This window comes from Pezoporus flaviventris, unplaced genomic scaffold, assembly GCF_033815535.1.
Source record: "Pezoporus flaviventris isolate CSIRO_AGI_PZ_B2104156 unplaced genomic scaffold, CSIRO_AGI_Pfla_v1 ptg000066l, whole genome shotgun sequence".
Taxonomy (NCBI): domain Eukaryota; kingdom Metazoa; phylum Chordata; class Aves; order Psittaciformes; family Psittacidae; genus Pezoporus; species Pezoporus flaviventris.
In genome coordinates, this window is record NW_026892614.1 from 12430486 (window position 1) to 12454968 (window position 24483).

A 24483-nucleotide genomic window follows, 5' to 3' on the forward strand; every position below is an offset into this window, starting at 1 on the left:
AACTTTAGCAACTTTGAAAGTTCATTTCAGGTCATGTTAAATTCCTTTAGGTACTGAATGTTTTTAAAAGACCAGAAGGCTGTGTTCACAGCAACACTGAAGATCAAGGTACTGAATGAATGAGTGGGGGTGACTTTTGAGGCAAAAGATGTGGCATGGCGTGGTGCCAAAGTTATTGAGCTCTGCTCAACCTGTGCTAGCTGGCAGAATGCACGAATGGGGAGAGCCTTGCTGTCTTTCTCAAATCAGATTTTCTATAAAATGTGTAATTATAAAAGATGGCAAGAAACTCTCTGCCCTTTTAAGTCCCAGTTAAGGTACACAACACTCATTACTTTAATTTGCATTTTTTCCTGTGCATGGACTAGGAGCATGGACCTTAAATTAGAGCTATTGTAACTAATGCTTGGGGAAAAAAAGTTAAAGTCATTACTTGCAAAACACACATTGAGAGAGAATGACCTGTTTTCTTTCTATAGGTGTAGTAATTTGCATTTTCTTTCACAGAAAACTTATTTTACTACATTGAACTGTATTATCCTAATGCACTCTCCTAATTCTGTATTGACATTTATTTTGAAGCTCTTAAACATGTCCAAAACCTGCTTACTGTTGTTTTATTTAGAAGTAGGTTAGGTCACATCTGAATCATGCTGGAATCTGTTAAATCTGAACTGGTGGAATTTTAAATTGAGATTGTAAACACCTTTTTTTAACACTGTTTTTTTTTGTGATGTGTGCTGGTTTCTGAACTGTATGTAAAAATATGGGGAGTGGATTTGCCTCTTAGCCAGCTTTTTTTTTTTTTTATCCCCATCTCATAGGTGGCTATTACTCCTGTTTAACAAATACTGAATAGCTGTAACTCCTCCACAGTTAAGGACATCTATGTAAGCTCAGCAGCAGATGGCCTTTTTAAATACACAAACCCAGGGACTATCTTACCGAAGACAGAAAGAAATTACTATATATGGCGCATATCTCTGGTAATTATCCAGTTACTTAGATCTGTTGGTTTTCTTCTTTCCCCCAGACAGTAAAGTCTATAAAAACTCCATGACAAATACTGCTTTCACATATTTCTGGTACAGCAAACAAACCTCGTTCTTAGTAATTTTTGTTTTACAGGAGGCAGGCTGTTATCTGTGCCTTTCCTCATATCTCTTCTTGTGCAGTAGTGCCTTTGGAATGCTTCTAGTTTGATTGGCAGGCTGGCATATTTAGGCAGGTCTGAAATGCAGACTGTTTTTCATTCAGCACCACACAGACTAAGTCATGTTTGAAGTAAGTTATTGAAGCTTTATCTGCAAGAATAATGGGTTTAAGAATTGAAACTGGAAATTTTGTACTATCAGAACTCTATTGTTTTGGGTTTGGTTTTTTTTTGTGTGTGTGTTTGTTGGTTTGGATTTTTTTGGGGTTTTTTTTTTTTTCCTTTTTCCACAAAGAAAAAATAAATGTCAAATATAAATGGAAAGGAATCAAAATGAGGCAATCCTGACCAGAAACCAAGTTTTAGTCTTAAGTTTCTGTTCTTTCACTTTGCCATTCAGTAAAGAACAAAGGGCTCGGAAGCCCAGTGGTAGTAGAGGTGCTTGTATTAAAAATGCTTGTGAATGAGCCTTGTCTGCAGATATATGAGGGAGACAGGTATGGGAAGGGGTTAAGAGGAACCAAAACCCAAATAAAACCAACAGCTTCCCCTGCTCCCTATCAGGTAATGTCAATTATTTAGTAACAGTTCACAGAAACACGGGGTGAGTGAAAGAGTGGTGAGCAAATTTTTCTTTGATCAGGCAAACAGAATAGACTGTATTGTAAGTACATAAAGATTGGGCTCTAGTTGCAATGAGAATGCAAAACATAATAAAAATGTTTTCTTAGTCAAAATAATTGGAGAAGAATTTGTTTCTAATTTTGTAAAGCGTGTAAAAATCTATTATTCCCCTCTAACACCCCAAAGTGTTTATTCAAATCAAAAGTGTTAAACAAAGTTTACACTCCCATGGGCTTCCCTTTTTAACATATAAGACAGGTACCGTATCCTGAAGTGCTGTAACCTTCATAAAAGGTATTATTTCCTCCAGTTCACTTAATGGGTGAAATCATAGTGAGTTTTGTCTGTGAGAATCTTCAGTGAAACTAGAATCAACCTGTATCCAAAACCTGACACTAAATCCTATTGATCTATGGATATGAATTAATCATATTTGGGATTGCTTCCAAGTTGGTCCATCTGGACATGAAAGAGGGACAGTGTTCTTTTTAAAGTATGTTATAGTGTAGTTATCAGCTCAGATGATAGCTCAGATCTCTGTACTCCAAAGGATCACCATTAATTCTTTTTCTGTTGCGTGTTTACCTTATATATTCCTCTTTGTTTTGCATTCTGTGCATGTTTAATCTGGCTTATTCCACTCTACTATTACACAGTGTAATTGAGTGTTGACTATGAAAAGCAATGGTAGTAAATTGTGAGACACACATTCTTGGAATGAATTTGATGACCAATTATGCTATTTTTGTCTCTGATATTTGAAGGGAACTGGGAGACATTCAATGCATTTCTGGGCATTGCCAGTCTTTTCAGTGTTGTTTCAGAGTTAAGGTTGAAGGAGGACTGTACACAATTTTGAATAGGGTTTTCAATCAAATGCATAAATTCACTGTGTATGAAAAACTCAATGTTATAATTGTTTTGAATGAAGAAATGATCAATTAAATTTCTAAATTCAGCAAATGAGTTTGCCTGTGTCAGTAGGAGATCTGGATGGTATGTTAATGATCTTGATTTATGTTAAATACCCCTTTATGTTCCCCATGGTTCAATAGGGATGTTGAGTAACTGGGAACACCACTTAGATGGGTAGAGAGCCTGCTGCTTATGGTCTGCAAGAGGAGCCTGACAGAGCTAGCCTTGTTCAGGTTAGACAGTTCAGCCTGAAACTGGCTGCTGGGAGAACCTGTTGAATTTTCCATCTTTGGAGGTCTTGAAGACACAGCAAGACAAAGCCACACCTGACCTTTTCTGCTGTTGATGACAGTCCTGTTCAGAGCAGAAGGTTGGACTGCACGACTTCTAAAAGTCTCTCTTAGCCACTCCAAAGCTTAAACTGATTAGGTTTTTGTTTATCCTCTATCTTCTTTCTTTCATTACTCCATTCTTAAAGTGACTGTGGCTCTCCTATTTTCAAGCACACAACCCTGTCAAAAGGCATATCTTGCACAAAGTGAGCCATTAGCAAATGATACTGACACAACTCTGGTCTTGTTTCTGAGAGAAAAATAAAATAATAATAAAAAAATCCCCTCCACTGGTAGCATTTGAAAACGTCATTCTTTTCACTCTTGAAGAAAACAGTGCTGATAAAGAAATGTGTTGTTTTTTTTCATACTACTTAAAATCTTCTTTTCCACTTGAAAAAAAATAGCAATGTTTTTTACTGTAGACAAAAGTTAATGACAAATAAGATATTCAGAAGACCTATGGGAACAAAATAATAATAATTCAAAAAAATCAGCTTCTGATCCCTTGAATAGCATCCAAAACGCTGTAATGTAAGTAGCCTTCTTTCACACCTGTTTTATGACCTGTGGTTTATTTTTGTGTCTTTGCCGCTTCTAAGCGGTTGATGTAAGTCAGTTACTGCATTCCTCTTACCTTTATTTGGAAATTGTCAGGAACTACCTCATCCTCTTGCTGATTTTTTTTTTTTTTTTTTTTATTTTGCCTTTTTTAAATCTGCCTTTCTGTGGTTACCAACAATGATTTCTTATTTGGTAACTTCAGTTCCAGGCTGGTAACTCATCTTTATCATTAGTGTTTTCAGCATTTGCACTTTTCACAAGGTTTCCTCTTTTTGTGTTTAACTGGTATAAAAAGTACTGCAAATGTGCTATTGATGCGCTCTGAAAATGCAGGGAAATTAAGAGCCCCTGTCTCTTTCATTGTGGGGTGTGGTACTTAACTTCGCTGTGGTTATACCAAGCCACTCACATTTTAGCTGTTTACCGCTTCATTTCTTGTCATGAAGCCTGGCATAGTACAAAGTAAAGAAATATGAATGAGAGGACTAAATGCTTAGCTATTGTTGGCAGAGAACATGAAAACAGCAAAGACAGAATAGATCTGGAAGTGGCTATACTCTCTATATTATTTGCTATATTTTCTAGAATTTGTGGTGTAAGCACTGTATTTTGTAGTGCCAGAATTGATACTGTTTCATTTTCTCTTTGTGGTCTTGGCTATTGCATGCTTTTGCTGTGAGATCAAAATGACATGTTCCAAAGGGAGGAAAAAAGTGCCTGTAGCTGAACATTGTTTCGTAGAAGAAAAATAAAGAAAAGGTGGGAATGAAGATGCTGTTCACATTATGTATGTGAATGGTGGTGTGTCCAGTGGCATGTTGAAGATACAGCTCTGTTTATTACCTTTTATTAAAAGTAATGGCATTCCATGTGCATTGCCAATTTATTGTAGGCAAACGGACATCTGATGAAATGATGGACAATGTGGGGTGTTCTGTTCATTTCTGGAAAAAATCATTTTGGGATAATAGGCAAGCCCTTTTCCAAGTGAAGAGGAAGGTAAAAATGTAGAGCTATCTCTAGCTTACATTTCCTGTTTTTTGTAATGGAGAATGTTCTTTACTGGAGGTGATATTCAAACTGTGGTAAAACTCCTTCAGGTCAGAGCAGGGTTACTTGATTTTTCATGTTCAGGATAGAGGTATAGTTACATTTGAGTGTACATAAGAAAATTACGATAGCCTAAGGAGAGTGTATATAAAAAAATTGATGGCCTATTTACTAATTTATGATGGCCTACTTATATTAAGGAGTGAACCAATAGCTTACATTGCACTGTCCACCTTGCATGTCTTTAGCAAGTGCTCTTTATTGTCCTTCTTGGAGAAAGGATCATCCAAAGTTACAGCTTACTTAACAGGTTCCATAAATAATTCTTCTCAGCAGTCAATCTGAGACTTAAGCAGACAAAAGCTGAGGGATATTGCTTCTCAAATTAGTACTGCTGTGTAATTAATTGCCTTTAAGTATTCAGACTGCAGTGATGTAATTTGTTTTCCCAGGTAACTGATCACATTAACGCAACAGTTCAGCTTAGATGGAAACCGGCTTTAAACAAACTCCAACTAATGACATGTTTCATTGAAAACATTTTGACTGAAACAGTAGTGATTTAGCTGATGACCCTCCAGTTGTCTCGGGGCCCACCCAGTCCTTCCAGCTGGTTACTGTTGCTTTAAGAAAGGTATGAGGTGGGTGTTTGGGCAGCGTGCGCTCTGGTAAACAAATGCTGTTCCCTGTGCAATACTCCTCTAGGTGCGCAGCTTGGAAATGCATCCACAGGGGAGGCATCCCTCCTCTGCTGCATGCACAGGGACTGGTAGGTAGCGCTAGGAACAGTGTTTGAGGTATCCCTTCCAGAGAGAGGCATATTTAACTCTGTGATAGTGTTTTTGTGTTTCATGTAATTTTACATTGTGACAGTATTTGTGATTAGATGTGCTGTGATCGTACGTGATAGTGGTAAAATTCTCGATTTCCTTTTGAAGTGAATGGTATGTGTATCCCGCTACATGATTGGTGCCCTCATCTGCCTGACTTCTTTTAGATTTTGAATTTTCTGTACACCACTGGGCAATAGAGCATTACAGATCTCAGATGAACGTAATTCTCACTATGATGGATGCTAGTATTTTTGAAACTTGCAGGCAAGCGTACAGACTGAGGTGCCAGGCATCATGAACAAATGCAAGTAAATTTTTATTGTGCTTGTGGCTTTGGTACAGCATTTCAGAATGCAGAGTCCAAGAAAAACCTGTAAAGAGGGGATTATAGTTTGGGGTTTACATAGACATTGTAACATTGCAATCAACATTTGTATTTAAAACACACAAACCAGCCTTGTCAAATAAGGGAGAGGATTCTCTTTTTTCTTGTCTTCAGAGATGGCTGGAACATTGATTTGTCCATGTTTATTTGGGCAGCATAAAAATAAGAAAGAATTTAAGGATTTAGAAGGAAAACCCAGTTCACAATTCAATGTATACAAGAATTGTGATTGTCCAAAGCCAGGGATCTTACGAGTTTTAAAGCAAAGATGCTGCCTTCTATAGCTTACATTCAGGGCCTTGAAAAACCACCTTGAATGTGTTACAGTAAAAACTATGTGGATAAATGAAAGACAGGCTGAGTTTGGAGAGTATTAAAATGCAGTACAAACCAAGTGAAAGCCTGATCAGGGATAGCTGTTGTTTTCTGGAGTCTATGTTTCTATTACATTTCATACTGTCTCTCTTGTTTTTCTGTCTCTTGTTATGCAGAGCTAAGGGGAAAAATACATTGTTGATCATGTTTATGGTTTATTGTATATCTTTGTTTTGTTTCATAGTGCTGCTACTACCTTAGCCTTATTTTCTTTTTCTCAGTCTGTGTTTCAAAAAGAAGCAGCATGTTTTTTTCTCTGGAATGAAGACTTACTTACAATAGCTTTCATGTGTGAAACACCTGTGCAGTAGGAAGTGAAACAGAACTTTTTAGCTCTCACTGTTTTATGGCAAGATTTCTGTTGCCTTTCCTTCCTGTAAACAAAAGGAGTCTCTTAGAGAGTGGGAAATAAGTTGTTTACAGGATATTTTCTGTATGAAAGGAAGGAAAAGTGCCTTTACAGTGATCAGCCTATTGTGTTGGGAATATTGGAAGTTATATGGAGTTAAACTGAGTTTAGTGTTTGTAGGAGAGATAAACAGTAAAGTATATGTGACCACTTCAGTCTTGACCCTGAGAAGTGCCAGATGCCCCCATTAGTTGCTGAAATTAAAGCAGGAATTAGGATGCGGAGTGCTTTGGTTTGGCCCCAGATTGTGTGCGTTACCTGGGATCACTGTAAAAACCTGATCGGATACAGGTTACACTTCAGAATAAAACCTGAGAGGTTATGTAATGCGGCTTTTATCTTAAAACAGGCACTTTTGATACTTATACTTTTAATTACTGGTTCAAGTTAATCTTGCACATCTGTCTTCCATCTGGCTGTCTTTTGTAGTACAGTTGTCTTTGCTAGAGAAATACCATAATTGGATTTTTCTTGAAACCAATAGTTTCAAATATGCATGTAGAGTGTACGTATTTTTGAAGTTTTGCTTTACCTGTGAAATATAATAACTATTAACATTGGTATGAATCATTTTATCTTAGTTATACCTGTGTCATAACATTAATTTCTGTGAATGGCTGTTTGATTTCCATTTATCTTCTGTAGCACCAGCAGGAACCTTTATCACCAGTAAGAACTGTGGAATAGGGATTTAATTAGGTATCTAAATTCTGTGTTACAGATTAATGTGGCTTTCTTGAAACCTCAGGTGTATATGTAAGCTGATAGGACAGACAATAGCTTTGGAATAAAACTGAGCAGGGTAGCAGAAAAATATGCATACAATACTACTTGACATTAGTTGTATCTGTTTTATCTGCAGTGCTTCTACTGTAGTCATGCCTGAAAAGGGAAATTCATTGCAGCAGTTTTTGTCATTTCTTTTGCTCCATGAATTACAAGTAGTTAATACTTCAATGTTGAGAAAAGGCAATTGTAAGCATCAAAATTAAAAAGGTAAATCTTGATTGTTTAATAGGTACTGAAATCCATTTTCATTCTCAAAAGTGGTGCTTACCTACAAAAAGGCTTAACAGTAGTGGTCCCTGTGGGCTTTTTGAGGCTTGGTTTAGTTTTGTTTTGGTTTTGTTTTGTTTTTTCCCCTGTTCCCAGTTCCTCACACAGAAATGCTAATGTCTGGGTATTTCAGTGTAATTTGGCAAATAAGACAGGAGTGTGTGAGTGTGTATATGTAAATAGCAACTGAGAGTGGTCTGTTTTCTGGCATGTTTTGGTGAATGGAGCATGTGCCCTGTCTTGGTCCTTACAGAAGAAATGGAATGATTCCTTTGCTGCCTGTATTTGATTTTGTGTTCTTCTGGGCCAGTAGTGTCTGTCTGCTTGTTTGCTTTCTCTCTGTATTTTTCAGTTCTTTCTTCATTTTAAGTAGAGTGTTACCAAAAGAGCTACTGCATTCATGAATGAGACTTTGCCTAGGTATAGAGAAAAGCATACAGTTTCTCTTAAAAGTTTGGAGTCTTGAAGAAACAAATGCCAGTGGTATCCTACAATCTAGACCAAATAAATCAATAAGGCATTAGCTAGTCTTTGTGATGCTATGTAGAATGTCTTTTGTTGGACTATGTATAATTTTGAATGTAATATTTTTTCAATATGTGGGATCACAGATGGAATCGCATTCTTGTCCTTAATATTCTTGAATGAGGAAACTATTAGGTTTATATTTCACATGTAAGAAATGGTTTGCTTATACATCTTGCAAATGCAGTAGGTCGTAAATCCAGCTTTTTTTTGTATGTATGGGAGTTTGACTCAAATGTTCCTGGTAGATTTGTTAGGCTTATCTTTCAGACATCACTGCTGCTTCTTCCTTCTCATGGAAGTTCTCCTATTGTGCCTCAGATATCCTGGCAGAGTTATGGCTCCTATATAATGAGTTAAGCATGTGCAGGGTACGTCAGACTTACTGTGTAGATTGACTGTGGCAAGTTGATATTCTGGACACACTGGACTTATTGTGGAGATTATCTCTGCAGTGACCATCTGTACAGTGTTTCAGAGCAGTAGGAAGCTGGCTTGAAACGACACTCTCCTGACTAGGACACTGTCCTTCTGCCCATTGTTTCTGGAATCAGTTTCTAATGCATAGCCAAAGCGTTTTTGTAAAGAAAAAAACCTTGCCTGTAGAAAATTTGGTGTCTGGTGGTGATGATATTCTCTCTCTCTGCTTTTCCCATGGTAACAGCAACAACAACAACAAATTGAACATAATTAATACGAAGGATTCATGAAGAAAATTCATGTTTTCGTACTTGAAAGTGAGGTGCAGTGTATGCCAGGCAACAGTTGTGAATGGCCTTTTACCGAATTGGAGCACTAATAAGGATTGGCCTTTTTAATCTACTTAGGAATTACGTCTACCTGAATTTCAGATATCTTCTAATGTGACCTCTTTTTTGCATTGTCATTGGCCAAGTTGTCATCTTCAGTGACATTCCTTGTAGAAGCAAGACTATAGTTTTCAATTCCAGGGGGCATTTAGAAAAAAATAAAGACTAACAAACCAGCAAATGGAATGCATGTACGACTTCTGGAAAACAAAGCAATCCAGATAGGACTCTGGGAATAGTAAAAGATGAGATGTTCAGGAAAAACAGATGTGATCACCACCTTATACATGGGAGTCTAATGATGTCTAATGCTACAATGAATTTTGAAGTACCTCTATAGGTACTTCAAGAAAAAAGGCATAGTTACACCCGATTCCTGATTCAGAATTTGTTATTTTATGTGAGTTTAAAACTTTTAGGTTTGAGTTTTGTTTTTTTTTTCTTTTTCCTTTGTAGATCTTCTTGAATGTAGAGGCAAGGTACTCTGAAGAAAACTCTTAGAATGCTGGTGAAATAGTGAATTGTTTTAAAAATACATTAAGCTATTTTTCTTCTAAATTCTTAAATATTTTTTTTCTGATGCAGTGTTCTGCATAAGAAAGTTGTCTTAAAAATAAATAAATGAAAAAATGTGGCCAAAGCCTGGTATTTTCCTCTTTGGCTGCCTCACAAAAGAGCTACATAATCCTCTAAATCCTACTTTACTCAGTGGATCAATTGATTCCACTTTCTACTCCCATAAATAGGCAATCTGGAAATTTGTCTTTGAGACAGATATTTTGAAGCTTGTTCTTCTAGTGATTTGCAATGTGCAAAGACATCTTTTGGTTTTTTTTTTTGAGAAAGACAACTACTAATGGTAATATTTTCATAAAATTACTTAGAGAAAATTTAAATAAGCATTTTCTAGAAAATTTACCAGATTGCATAGCCATTCTAAAAAAAAATCTCTTCCATTTTTGCCATTGCTTTCTTCTCTTATATTTACTTTTCTGGTTCTCCCTCTGCAATGACTAATGGCTAATGTTTCTATGTTCTTAAGTTCTTTCTTTCAGGTTTCATGAACTAAAAGTGTTTGTCTGTTTTTAGTTTCAGCTTTTACTTGAGTGAGGTTTATGTTTGAAATTCATCTTAATCAGATGTTAATTTTTAGGTTAGGAATGAGATTTTTATTTTTAATAGCCTGGCTTTTAATTGTGTCTTCTGTAGGCAAACAGATTAGTTATCTAATGTTGGTAGACACTACTACTGATATAGTTTTGTTTTAGCTCTTCTGCAAAAGCAGCACTGGCAAAAGGGTTTGCTCAAGCTATAGGTTATAACTACCAGGAGGTTTTACTACTGTGAGCATACTGGTAAAAGTAGACATAAGTAGCTGCCTAGTTTTGGCTAGGCCTAAAATGAGGATAATTCCATGTGTATGGGCTTTTTGTTTGTTTATGTTACTGGTGTCTGCAATACCTAGATTTGCAGTTGATTTAGGATTTTGAGGCTTTGTGTTCTTTTCCATTGTATGCACTATTCTGTAAAATACTATGATTATTTTTACCCCTCTGGTGGTGATTTAGTACAGGAAATAACATCTGTTCCTGCTGTGTGTGTTTTCTTTTTCCTTTCTTTCAATATGAATGTAACATTGTGTTTTTTCAAGCCAAATTTTACTATCTGAGGTCATGCTAAAATGAACCCCCTTTGAAACTGTGTTAGCACAGATATAAAATAGAAAGCTAAATCCTCTTACTAGTACATGATAGATTTATGGTTTATACCTCTGTATGTTGATCAGACAGATCTCTATAAAATATTTTTACTTTACATATACTTTTACTACCTTCAGAAGTAAATGTGAAAATGTCAAATGTAAAGTTTGCAGTGTTAGATATTGTATTGGCTGGAAGTCATCCCATAAATTCTCATAGACTGTTTCTAAACTTTTTTTATGAACTGACTGACTACTGTCTTCCCTCAAAACATTTTATGGTACTTTGTGATTTTTTTTTTTTCCCATTCTTATGATTGAAAATATTGTTCAGCTACTTGTTTTTTATAATATGGTTCTAGGAATAGCTGTGGACCCTTTATCATGACCTTTGAAGCAGAGCCATAATGAAATAGTCTGGTTCAGCAGCTACTGGTTCATGACCTCTTCCCCAGCAAAGGCATTTTCCAGTTATTGTCAGGAACTTACACAGACAACTTTAAATTCTCTGTTGCAACACATGCATGTGTGATATGTGTTACACTATACTGAAAGTGTATGCAATTTTAAAGCCATTGAGTTGTTCTTGATATTTTTATATGTATAAATTAGTAGATTATCATTTTACACAAGCATTCATTTCAGACTTAAGATAAAAATCTTTCTTATTTGACTTGCAGGTATCTCCATTTTACTGATATCAGAAAAAAGTGACTCGTTGGCATCCATTGGGAATCCTTCTAGCCAAAGGTAAGAATATTTTCTGACCAGTAACAAATATATTTTTAGTCTATTTGTAGCATAATCCTACCTTTTAAATAAAATGGCAGCTGTGCTACTGTCTTTCTTGATGTTTGACATCTCGCCAGCTGAATTTCTTTGGGATCTCTAAAGCATCTTAACAAACCCATAAGAGAATCATTTATATGGCTTGGCATACAAGTGAAGTTCAGTCTTTTTTTTCGACCTGTAACTTGGCAGATTGCCTCTCATTAATATTGAAGAGTATGGTACAATCACTTTGAGGCAATACTTATTATACAGCTGCTGTTATACACAAGGATGATTGCATTCCTTAATGCATTGGATAAGACCAAAATAAAATCATAATTTTGATGATTTGGAAATTCTTTGCTTAGTCTTCCTCTGGAAAAGAGCTAGTATGGCCAGAAATAGCATAATACACTGAAAGAATGTCCTTTGTAAGGCCTGGTTAGGCTGCTTGTAGAAAATGCTGAGCCTACACTTGCCCAAAATCCTGACATCTTGATCTTTTCTGCAACAGGAATTAAGAGGCGCGGTTATCTTCCTATAGCTCCTAACTCTGCAAACTTCTTGATCTAGTTCAACTAGATTGCTTTATAGTTCTGTTGTATGGCTCAGGTTTAAAAATACTTCGTTTTGACTTAACATAATCTGTCATTTGATGAAGACATGTTCCCTGCAGCACAGTGCAGGGATTTCACAATTTTGCAGCTGCTGTAGGAGAAAGTAGGAAAATAAAATGCTGAAAACTTTTAAGAGAAGCTCTCCAAATTTTTCCACTTAACTGTTACCACTGAAGTTACCCTTCAGTGGGTATGATAGGAAAAACTGTTGTACTCATGTTCCTTCTTTGTATGTAATGGGCAGATTTGGAGGCAGATTGGAAGCTGAGTCCCTTCTACCTCCTTTCTTCCTAGATTAATATTATTAGGATATGATCCATGTGAAATCAAATTGGGTTAAAAGCAGACACAAAGACGTTTTAGGTAGGCTGCTAATTTTTGTAGTAGTTGCTTTTTCTCTTTTGTCTTTTTATATTTTTGCACAAAGCACAAAAAGAAGGTATTATATACGTCTATACATAAGAAAATAAATTCATATTCTGAGAAACTAGTCAAATTTGGCATTTTTCGTGATTATCACAACTGAAATGTTGGGTTTTTTAAGAGTAGATAAGATTTATATTAACAGACAATAAATGTATATCATTATTAAAAAAATAAATAAGTTACACTTCATGTTCTTATTGTATTCATCCTAATCTCTTAGTTTCCAATCTTTTCAAGCAGAATACTTCTGACGTAAACACAGTGCTTCACTACTGTGTGATCTTTAACATAGGAATAATGGAAAAGATCATTATTGAAGCTGGTTAGAAACTTCTGTTTTCTGACAAAAATTATATGTTTTTTTTTTTCTGATATACACCTATTTGGGGGCAGGAAAATAAAACTAGAATATATTTAGTTCTCTTTTTGTTGTTACTTTTAATGGAACTGTCCCCAAATCCTTTGTTTATAAATTCGACACTAAGCTATGTTTGCCTAGGAGGCAAACTAAGCTTGTAAAAGCTGCTGTTCAAGCATCTGATGTCCATGGTGGTGGCCAGCTTTTCTGACTAGGCTGCATCTAGTGTGAGGCAATAGATTTTGTTCTCACTGAGCCAGGTATAGTCATGCAGTGCCTCCCATTGAGAGCCACCTGCAGCATAGAGCTACCTAACTAGAGGCCAGCTGAACATGGGAGATAGAGTAGGGAGAGGGTAGCATTTCTAACAAACAGCTGCATGTGAAGTATCCCTGGCTGTTGAAGATACAGGATAGGGCTGTCATTCCATACTATCTCAGATGTTCCAAATGCAGGCTTGAAGATAATTTCTGCTTTATAATACTCTACATACAATGCAGTTTGTACTTTTTATTTTTCCAGTGTAGCAGTTTTTTGTCCATGTCACGTTGATGACACCAGTAAGAACTTTTCTTTCCAACTAGTTTTGTTTCCAGGAGAAAAAAAAAAAATGCTGAAAGAGGATTTGATTAAAGAAAGAAAAAAAAAACCCCACATTTATTATGCATTCAGAGATTTGTATGAATTAAGATAACTGCTTTTGGATTGTACAGGTTTGTCAGTTTAATAGAAGGATAATAGATTTAGGAGGGTCTGAACAATTGACCTTCCTTGCCAGTGGTTTGGCATGGCTGGCTTATACTTTAATGCAAGAAACAAAATTGAACTTTCTGTCCAGCCACCTGAGCCCCTCTGTGCACTACTGCAGCAGTGAAACTAGGTGGATGCTTAATAGCTACATGCTACTGTTTATCAGGTTTTAAGTGGCTGCCTTTGCTCCCATCAACTTAATAGTTTCTTTCCCTGTCTCATCTAAGTCTACATTTTTCAATAAATGGTATGTTCTGTAATATGAACTGAGATCACCAGACTCCTGTGTTACTGAGCCTGATGGAGCTCTGCTATATTAATGGCAGTTTAGAACATAGCTTGGGAAATCTTACCTACTACTTTTCATATAAACTGTTTTGCTTCAGAAATAGGCTGAGAGGACAGTATTGCAACATAATTAGGATTATGTGTTGTTGATAAGATCTGCATTTGAATAATGCTAATTATGTAGTAAATGGGAACTTAACAGTGATAGTCTAGTATTGTATGAGAACCACTTCTGTTATTGCATTGCTTTGTGTTTTGGCTGTATGGTTAGCCAAGGCATAGTAGCTGTTTAAAGAAATCTGGAAGAAACTGAAAAATAGGATTTGTAATCATCTTTTGCTCTCTTTCTGTGGCTCAGAGAAATAGGGCTTGTAATATAATGGTGCTGCAAAAAGAATGAGGATTGCAGATGTCTAGCATGTGCTGATATATTAATGAGGTGCATTCTTTTTATTTTGTAATTTGTGAAGTTTGTATCATGAGGAATATTGCTGTTTACAGATGGGAGAAGAAACTAGCAAACTATTGGTTTGCTCATCCATGAACTAAAAACACATGGTTAATTATTTTTGGTTTGCTTTTGTTCCATATATTCTGCTAAAACACTTATACCAAAATAATGTATAGCTTACAGTTATGGCAGCACTGGTACTGATTAGCAGTTTTGGTAACCCTAATTTTAAAATGTATAAGCCTAGAGTATTTTGTAGACTGTAAGAACTTAATTTTATTTTTAACAAAAGGTAAAAATAAGTCCACCCCTCTTCACTTTTAACTACTGATAAACTGAACAACTAGCTCCTGAATCACTCTTCCTTCCACATTTCCAATAGTTATTGTATAGGCACATACATACATGGGACAACTTATCTTTAAGTTTGATATTTTGGTGGTATATTTGTGACCTGGAAAAGGACCTGCTTCTAAAATATTAGGTATTTCTGCGCATTAATGAAAAGCTAACTATTGAGAGTTTGTGTTGATTGTTCTATCTACCCCTGTATAATAACTATGTAGTTTGTGCATAAACATACAGTATTTTCAGAAACTAATGCAAGAAAAGAATATATAGCAGTAAATTTGATCCAGTAATGCATGTATATTGTGATACAACTTTTTCATGGAAAACATGGTATGTATTTGGTACTAAGGAAATTGCTTTCAGAAGATGAACTGTATTAGACAAATCACAGAATTGCTGAGGTGGGCAGGCACCTCTGGAGATCATGAACTCCAACCTCCCTGCTTAAGGATAGTCAGCAAGAGAAGATTGGCCAGGGCCAAGTTCAGTTATTGTCCTTTCCTTGTGGAAAAGATGCTCTGATCTTAACCATTCTAGTGGCACTTTGCTGAATTTGCTCCAGTAATTCCTTGTCTGTCTTGTACTCGGGAACCCAGAGTACAGCACTGCCGATGTGATGAGGGTATGGTGGTGGAATTTTAGCTCAAACCAGTCAGTGAAAAATAACTAGCTAGAAATGCAGATAGGCACATACCATTTTTGTCAATAGTGATGTAATGTATTCAGTAATTCTGTATGATGTCTGATTTCTCAAACATCCCTTTTCAAGCTCCAGATTGTTACCCTTATATTTCTTCTGTGAAAAGAATTAAAATATACTTGGGTATAAATAAAATATTGAGCTGCTTTATTTTTCAAGGCATGGTGTACTATATTCTTGAGTTGTGAAGTGGTTCATAGTCATAGTAATTCTTTCAGCTGTCACCTGGGTGGAAAGGTCATGGGTAAGTGATCCAATGTTTTGTTAAAAAGTTATTAGATCATGTAGTACAAAATACTATTAATGCCATAGGTTGGTTGTTTTTGTAAGATCATAAAAATCTGCAGAGCGGGGCTTCTCAGTCTGATTCCTCCCTGTCATAAATCTAGCAGGACTTTCACTTCAGGCAAGGGGCTATTTTGGTTCCTAAAGAAAGCCAGCCGAAAAACCCACCTGTGCCATGTTAGGTTTCACTGCACAGTGCTTCACAAAGTCTGTGGTTCTGGGAACATTTATTAGTTGGCTGGATCTGTCCGTTTAGCTTACTGAAGCTTGGAAAGTAATGGGACACTCAGCCATTCAAATCACTCTAAATAGCAGAGATAACAGTAAGAAGCACTAGTTGACCTTTTGTGAAGGCATGCATTATTGGTGAGGCTCACCAACAGTGATGTCAAAGAGGATTAACATGCAACTTAATAAAATGGAAGAGCTTACTAATTTGTGTTTTGTGCTAGTGGATTTGGAGAGGGCATGGGGGAAAAAAGAGGGAGCATTGCCAAGTTGTGTATAAGGAGAGGAGAGCCAGAGTCATGAGCCGGAGAGTGGTGAGTCTTAGAAGTGAGAGAGATGGCTAATTTCAAAATATTGGGAGAATCTGGTGGAAAATCTTCTTTCCCTAATACTCGGCAAATGCAGTAATTTCTCTTTGAGGAAGAGGCAGATGCACCACTTGCGCTAACTAAAAAGATATAAGAAGAAACAACGAATTCCCTGATAACCAAATAAAAATAATTGGAAGTAAGTTGTTGGGAGGGAGAGGGGAAGGATGCACACTATCTTGAACTCTTAATTCATGTAATCTAATTTATTTCAGTAAAATGAGTTGCGTATTGTTCTTTTATACAAAGTGAAGGATTACAATAAATTATCTTAAATTAAGTCCTGTGTTTCTGGCTCAAGCAGAAAGAGATCTTTAATGAAGTATTTGAAATAATTAATGATTAATGCAAATATTTGAAGATAAACTAAAGAATGGGTCAAAAACATATCATATGAACTTGGTTTTGGTTGGTACCAGAACTGTGCAGGATGAGTGGGAAGGCTGGAAAGAAGAGCTATGCATCTGTGAAGGAGCGACTTCTCAGGGAAAACTGGAGAAACAGAACATGCAATAGAATGGGAAAGATGAGAAACTAAAAGAATACAAGAATTGTAAATGGTTCAGGGAGAACCAGAACCGGTCTGGAATTAAAGCTGGTGAATGATGTGAAGGGCAACAAAAAACCTGCTGCAAGTATATAAGCAGTAGAAGCGATGCTGAGGAAAATACAAGCCACTCATGAATGGGGTAGGGGATCTGACAACAAAGGACATAGAAAAGGCTGAAGTACTCGCTATGTTTCTCACCTTGGTCTTCACTGCTAAGACCGGCCTTCAGGAATCCCAGAAAGTGTGGAGCAAGCAAGATTGGTTGATCCTCAGTGGAGGAAGATTAGATTAAGCAATATTTAAACAAACAGCATAGAGAAGTCAGTTGGACTTGGTAGGATGCCCCCATGAATAGTGAAGGAGTTGTCTGATGTCAGTGCAAGGGCACTTCTGATTTTCTCTGAGAGGTCATGGCAATTTGGAAAGGTTTCTGAGGACTGGAGAAAAGCAAAGGTTCAAGAAGAATCTTGGAAACCAAAGATGGATCAGCCTTGACAGAGCTGTGACAGATCGAGTAATCGTGGAAGGTATTTCCAGATACATGAAGGACAAGAACATGACTTGGAGTAATGAGCACGAATTCACAAAGGGAAAATCCCACTTAATCCATCTTGATAGTCTTCTAATATGAGATGGCTGGCTTGGTCAGTGAGGGGAGATAGCCTTGATAAATGGACAGTGAGACAGACTGAAAACTGGCTGAACTGCCAGACTCGGAGGGTGGTGATCAGTCCAGTGGGAAGCCAGTTACTAGTAGTGTACCCTAGGGGCCAACACTTGGTTCAATACCATTCGTTGTCTTCGTTAGTGATCCAGATGATGGGACTGTGTGCGCCCTCAACAAGTTTGCTAGTTGTACAAAACTGGGAGAAGTATGTGATATCCCAGAGGGTCAGGCTGCCATCCAGAAGGAGCTTGGCAGGCCAGTGAAATGAGCAGAGAAGAACCTCCTGAGTTCGATAAAGGAAATTGCCAAGTCCTACAGCTGGGGAGAAATAACCCATGAACCAGCACGTACTGGAGGTGAACTGTCTGGAAAGTAGCACTGCAGAAAATGATCTGGAGATCTGGGTGGGCAGCAAGTTGAACAAGCAATGTGTCTTTGTGGTAAAGGTGGCTAATGGTGTGCATGATAAAGAGTGTTGCCAGACTGCGTGGAGGAAGTGGTCTTGCCATTGAGCATGCTTGCAATTGTCCAGTTCTGGGTTTCCCAGTACAAGAAAGAGAGGGACATACTGAAGAACACCCAGTGCAGGTCACAAAGAAGGTTAAGGAACCAGAGTATCTCTCATACGAAGTGAGCTGGGGCTGTCTGGCCCAGAGAAGTCTCAGGGGATCTCATCAATGTATAAATACTTCAGGAGGGTGTAAAGAGGATGGAACCAGGTTCTTTTCAGTGGTTCTCAGTAACAGGACAAGGGGCAATGGGCATAAAACTGAAATACATGGAATTCCATCTGAACATATGAAAAGACTTCTACTGTGAGGGTTGTTAAACAGGGAGCAGGCTTTCAGGAAAGGTGGATTCTCCGTCCTTGAAGATATTTAAAACCTGACTGGATATGGCCAAGAGCAGCCAATCTGTCTGGCTCAACTTGAGCAGGAAAGCTGGGCTAGATAATCTCCAGCAGTCCCTTCCAACCTTAGATATTTAGTGATTCTGTGTGACTCAGAAAATTTATAGGAAAAGGTGAGAAACCGATGTGTGTTTTCCAAGCAGTAAAAAGCTAGAACATAGTGATAAATTCTATGAATTAAAAAGATTAAGTGAAGGTCACGTGCAGCTCTCTTTTAATCAAGTTGTAGGGAAAATGCTCAGGTTGTTAATTTCTTGGTTAGTTAGCTCATGGAGCATGGTAATAGACGTAAAAATTTTTTTCAAGAACAGTTCATTAGGGGGTGGTGGTGGTAAAGGCTTAATGAGGTTTTAGAAGCATTTTTTCAGGGTCAGACCAGATCATCTGAAAGAGAACTATCAGTGCTTTGAATTACGTGAGACTGGCTGTGCTGTAATATTTTTATCCTGTCTATGGAATGTCTAAGTTTTTGTTTTCAGTGAATTTTAGTCTTAAAATATCTATAATATGATACGGATGACCTCTTGTTATATTTGGTCTTCTCTTGGGTTGCCTGTCACATCCAATCCTATCTAAAAAATGTAGCCAGCTTAAAATAATCTCTTGCAGGCTGACCTGGTCTGGTTATTAACCCAGCACACTCTGAGCCCTGTCCATTTGTGAAGATGGGGGGGAGTAAAGAGGGCAGGAGGTGAGGAAGCATCTAGTTTCAAAATTAGAAATCACACAAGTACTCTATTTGTTCTTCCTCTAAAAAGTCATTAATTTGCTATGAACAATACTTTGTAGCTTTTAGCTGTTAGACTTTTTGCAGGTTTTTTTTCATCTTGCCATCTCACTTTTGTCATTTAGCCTAGTAACCTGGTTTGCTGCCCTGCCAAATTCCTCCTTACGAATGGAGTGTGTACTGCGTCATGCATTGCAGCCTGAGGAGGGGAAGGAGTACAGAATTTTCCCAGATCCTCCACTTCATCTAGTTTCCTATTGTATACAGTTATTTTGTTTCATCTTATTGCAAATGGGAAAAAGTGATATGGATGGAAAGGAATCATGCTTTAAAAAAATAAACAGGAAGATTTTATTCTGCAAACGTCTTGAGATTTCTCTGTCATCTTGTAAGACCAGTGACATTAACTGCTCTGGACAGCTTCAGGAAGGGCAGGGCTACATGCCGGCAAATGCTGAGGATCAAAGTCCTCTGCAGGAACAAAGTTTTCTCAAAAATATAAACTAAATTCGTAAACATTTTTCAAAGCAGTTATTTCTAATAGGAGCAAGAACACATGCTTCCATTTCTTGTGCTTTTTGTTAAGCATATATACTGTCTCCTTCAAAGAAAGGAGAGGTTCAGCCGTTTCTGTATGTGACATCCTTCCTTTTGTCATTTGTCTCTTGGAGATTGTAGAAAAGTGATCTTCATTATTGTTAATGATGATAACAGCTAATTATGTTTGGGTGACTGACAGATTAGATATAGACTGCCTATTTCTACTTTGCCTGTCTTTATTTTTCAGTTGGCTGCAAAGCAGCATTCACAGAATTCACTTAATTTCTCTTACTTAGTGATGAATGTTCCTATCACATCATGTTTAAAAGCAAGATACAAAGAATGTGACTTTGTTTTTTGACTGCTTTCATCTTTCCCTAAAGTAGGTTGGAGGGTTTTTTTTGGTTTCGTTTTTGTGTGTGTGTGGGTTTGGTTGTTTTTTTTTTTCTTCTTTTTTTGGTTTTTTTTTAAATTCTCTTGGTGTTACTTTTTTTTTTTTTTGTAAGAAAAGAATAAATAGAAATATTTCCTACTTATTTTAGCAATTCAGAATACACCTGTAAATCGATTTCTTTGCGTCTTCTGTTTTTTCCTCTTTGGCAAGATTTTTTTAGAGTTTTGAAGGGCAGAGTGGGCAGCAGGTTCAATTCAAAAGTGTTTTCTAAGGAGCAGATAAACTGATGTCATGGTCTAGCCCTTTTGCTTTACATATGCTAATTAATAGATTACGTTTGGCAGTTGGTAGCTTTGTCTGAGGAGGAGGAGGAGTGTGGGTTATATGACAGCTGTATGCATTTCAGCTAACTTGATCTCCAGGGCAGCCAGCATTTATGGTACTTTTAGACTTAGTAAGGTAATCCTGGGGCTCTCTTACTTTGCATTTGATATACTTTGACTTTGAAACAGTGTTCTTACACTACACAATAGAAATAAGTGTTCGAAATACTTCTTCTCAAACAGGTTAGCGTATTTGACCACGATTGATTTTGAAGTTACTACAGTGTGGTGTCACTGCATGAGGTAGAGAAGAAACTTCTTGTGTCATAGGTTTATTACTACTATAATGAGCTGTTGGGATTGACATTTTGTATCAAGGTAAAGAATTGATCTAACTACAAAGTTAAATTGAAAGCTATTATTTAATGTTAAGTTTTTTTTTTCCTTTTGGCTGGGGGTAGCGGAGTGTCTCTTTTAGGAAGTAACTGTGAAAATGTCAATAAAAATTGGCAGACTGCATACTGGAATTATGTTGACAAGTGTGTTTTATTAAATAAGATTCTTTTGTCTTGAACCTCTATGTTTATTTTCTTTTTGCCTTTTTTGTATGTTTGTTACTAAGGTCACACAGGAAACTAAAACAGAATTCTCCATTGTGTTAGGTGTATTTGGCTTGCTTTGAGGTGTCGTGTGCATAGTTTCTAGAACATATACTGAAGCAATTATTTCATTGTTGGAAGCTTCAGGTTTCCTGGTTTGACAAAAGTGAACTAAAGCACAGTTTGAAACCAGATACATTCATGACAGAGGAACAGCATGACAGTTGCCAGTAGAACAGCTGCAAGTCTACAGAAAGTATAGGGCCTAGCAAAGTTATACCTGTGACTATTTCTGAAGCAAAAATTGAAAACTTGGGGAGTATTTTAGTGCTGCTATGTTGCAGGGTATGTTTAGTAGCTTGTTGCAGAGATACAGTTAGTTTCTGAACTTTCAAAGTTATCATCCAGAAAAAATTGAAATCTTCCTTTTAGTTCAAGGAGATTAAAACTTAAAAGTTAGTTTTAAAATGAGATTGAATAAAGGCAGCTATCTTAGAAAGATCTTGTAGAAACATAATCAAATACTCTGTATGGACATAAGGACTTGTTCCGGTTCACGTGAGGTATACACCTTTGTGTGGAGCCCTGTCAGAAATAATAGTCTTAGAGTGCTGGGATAAAATGAGAGTTCAGTCCTGGCAAAGCCTCCATAATTTTTTTTATTTTTTTTTTTTTTTGGGGGGGGGGGGGGTGTGGTATTTATTTATTTATTTATTTTTAATTACTTTGGTTCCGATTGAAATAGGAATAAATCTTAACTAAACTGAATTTCTTTGTATTTCTTTCACCAAAAGAAATCAGTGCTTCATACTAACTCCCACAGTGTTTCTCTATAAGCTCAGTGGATGGGTGATGCGGGGCTTGTGTGAGAGGGTATTCTGTTGGGATATCCATTCTACTGTGTGCCCCAAGCGTCATCCACATGCTCCCTTTTCTGAGTCTTTATCATTCTTTTTCCTCTTTGTTTCACTTACTAATGCAATACTCTCCCCTGTCTTTTATAAGACAATAAATAATTGTCTTATAATAAAATAATAAAATAATTGTCAAACAGCTTCTTCCCTTCTGCTTCAGTTGAGCCTCGTTGGTTATGCGCACATGATCCACGTTAGTTGCTAAAGAAAACTGAGCTTAGTTGGCACATGAAACCTTCTGGCCCTACTGGTGCATACATTTATATCTGGTATGTATTTTAGGCATATGTGTTCTTATGCCTCCTAACCTGAGAGATCAAGCAATCCAGTCTTGCTCAGGCCACGGGTAGAAGGACTGTAAAACTGATTTGTCTGGGATGTTGCCTAGACTTGGAGGGAAACACTGGTAAGGAAATTGTGATTTTAATCAGAATTAATTGCTAGTGCTTAATTTAATTGTCTAATCCTATTAAAAAAAAATTCTCCTGTAGTTCTCTTTATAGTTAGTTTACTTTTTCCTTCCTCTTTTTCCCTCCTTCCTCCAACTTCATGTCTGGACTGTTAACATATAACTTATGTTTTCTTACTGACAGATTTTATTTTATTTTTTCTTCCTTGCTCTTTCTGACTTCTAAATGTCAGCTTTGACTAGAATATACTTACTGTCTCCTTTCAACCCCTGATAACTGTGCTGATTTGCATGCAGACAGCAACCTTCATTATTCTATTCAAGTGTTACCACCTTGATGCTCTGCCCTTTTTACATCTCTTTCAACTATATTTAGCACACTGCTAAACCAGTGAAGATTTTACTAAAATAGTTTTTTACTTGTGTTTACTTCTCTAGTCAGCAGAAGTAGAGCTGAGCACATTGTAGGCAGATGTTTCTCTATGTTTAAATTACAGAATGTTGTAAAATGACTTTTTTTCATAGCACGGAAGGGGGCCTTACTGTTGTCCCTTGCCTCCTATGAAAGCTACGTTTGAGTACTTTAAGTTCTTGTGCTCTCTTACAAAAGATGTCCTTACAAAGGCAGGATAGAATTGTTTATATGTCTTCTGTGGACAAAACTTTGCAGCTGTCATTCACAGTTATTCTGAGGCATCCATGCTACCTTGTTTAGTCAATGGTTATGAAATCTACTTATTAATTGAATTAGAAGACATCTGATTTTGGTTCATGTTTAAAAAAATCTTTCAGTTGACCACATATGTGGCCTGTCAAGTTTCCTTCTCTGGGAGCAAACATTTCCAGAAAAGTACTGCCTACACGTTCATTTCCCAGACTCGGGATCTATTTCCATTGTCCTCTCTACAATTGTTAGATGTTGATGATAGCTAAAACTGGGAATATATTTTTTTCCTGTTTCATGAATATTTTGGTTTCTAAGTGTTTCTGTATTTGGTGAGGATGAAGTGGAGATCTGAAAACTTTCCTTTAAATGCTTCCCCACTTCAGAGCAGCCAGTTGCTTGGTGTTCATTGTGGCGTTGATTGCTGAGGTTCTGTTTTGTAGACTGTCGTGGTTTAAACCCTAGCCAGACAGCTTGTTCACTCACTCCCAGTGAGTGGTGCTGGGCTGAGAGCAATCGAGCCCCCTCGCCCCCGGGGCTCTCCCCTTCCCCGCTCCCAGAGGAATGGGGAGGGGGGTCGAAAGAGTGCAACTCCCACGGGTTGAGACAAGAACAGTCCAGCAACCAATGTACACAAATCACCACCGCTACCACCAATGACAACAATGATAAGAGAAAATAACAAGGGAAGAGAATACAACACCACCGGCCAAGAAACGAGTCCCACCCGGGAGCCCGTGTCCTTCCGGGTAACTCCCAGTTACCCCCACCCTGGGCATGACGTGCTATGGTATGGAATACCTCCCTGGCTAGCCCGGGTCAGGCGTCCTGTCTCTGCTTCCTTCCGGCTTCCCCTCCTCCCTGGCAGAGCATGAGCCTCACAAAGTCCTTGGTCAGGGTAAACATCACTTAGCAACAACTGAAAACATCGGTATCACCAACACTGTTCCCAGGCTGGAAGTCAAAACACAGCACTGCACCAGCTACCATGAAGGAGAAACATGACTGTTACTGCTGAACCCAGGACATAGACTTACTGCAGTAAGATTTAATTTATTTCCCTGTGTTAAGCAGAGAAGTGAGAACTTATTTCTTACAAGCCTCTCATATTGCAACACAACAGGAATACATGGTTATAAATGTTACTTAGAAAACAAGCTGCAAATTGGACAGACTGTAGTAAATTTTTCTTAATTAAAATAACTTCTTTTTCTAGGAACAGAACACCCCAAAAAACCCAAAGCCAAACAAACAGAAAAACCCCACGAACAAACTAAATCCCAACACAAACACTACCAGCAAAAACCAAACTCAAATTCAGTTCCTTCAGAGTATTTCAGGGTAGGAGCATAGTTACCGTGTTGTAATGTGTGGCTGCTCTGGAATTTTTTTCTCTATTTGTACTTCAGTTCTACAGCCTTCCACAAAGCTGCTTTTCTCCAGCGGACTCAGAATTTTTATGTT

The 24483-nt window shown here is 37.3% G+C and overlaps 1 protein-coding gene across 5 annotated transcripts in view; it reads left to right on the forward strand.

Annotated features, from left to right (window-relative positions):
• SIPA1L2 (signal induced proliferation associated 1 like 2) overlaps positions 1–24483 on the forward strand; it is a 148105-nt gene that overhangs the window by 17713 nt on the left and 105909 nt on the right. For all 5 annotated transcript variants that reach the window (XR_009746565.1, XM_061471267.1, XM_061471269.1 and 2 more), the window contains exon 2: positions 11410–11479. The gene's annotated coding sequence lies outside the window, so the exon portion shown is untranslated. The remainder of the gene's footprint in view (positions 1–11409; positions 11480–24483) is intronic.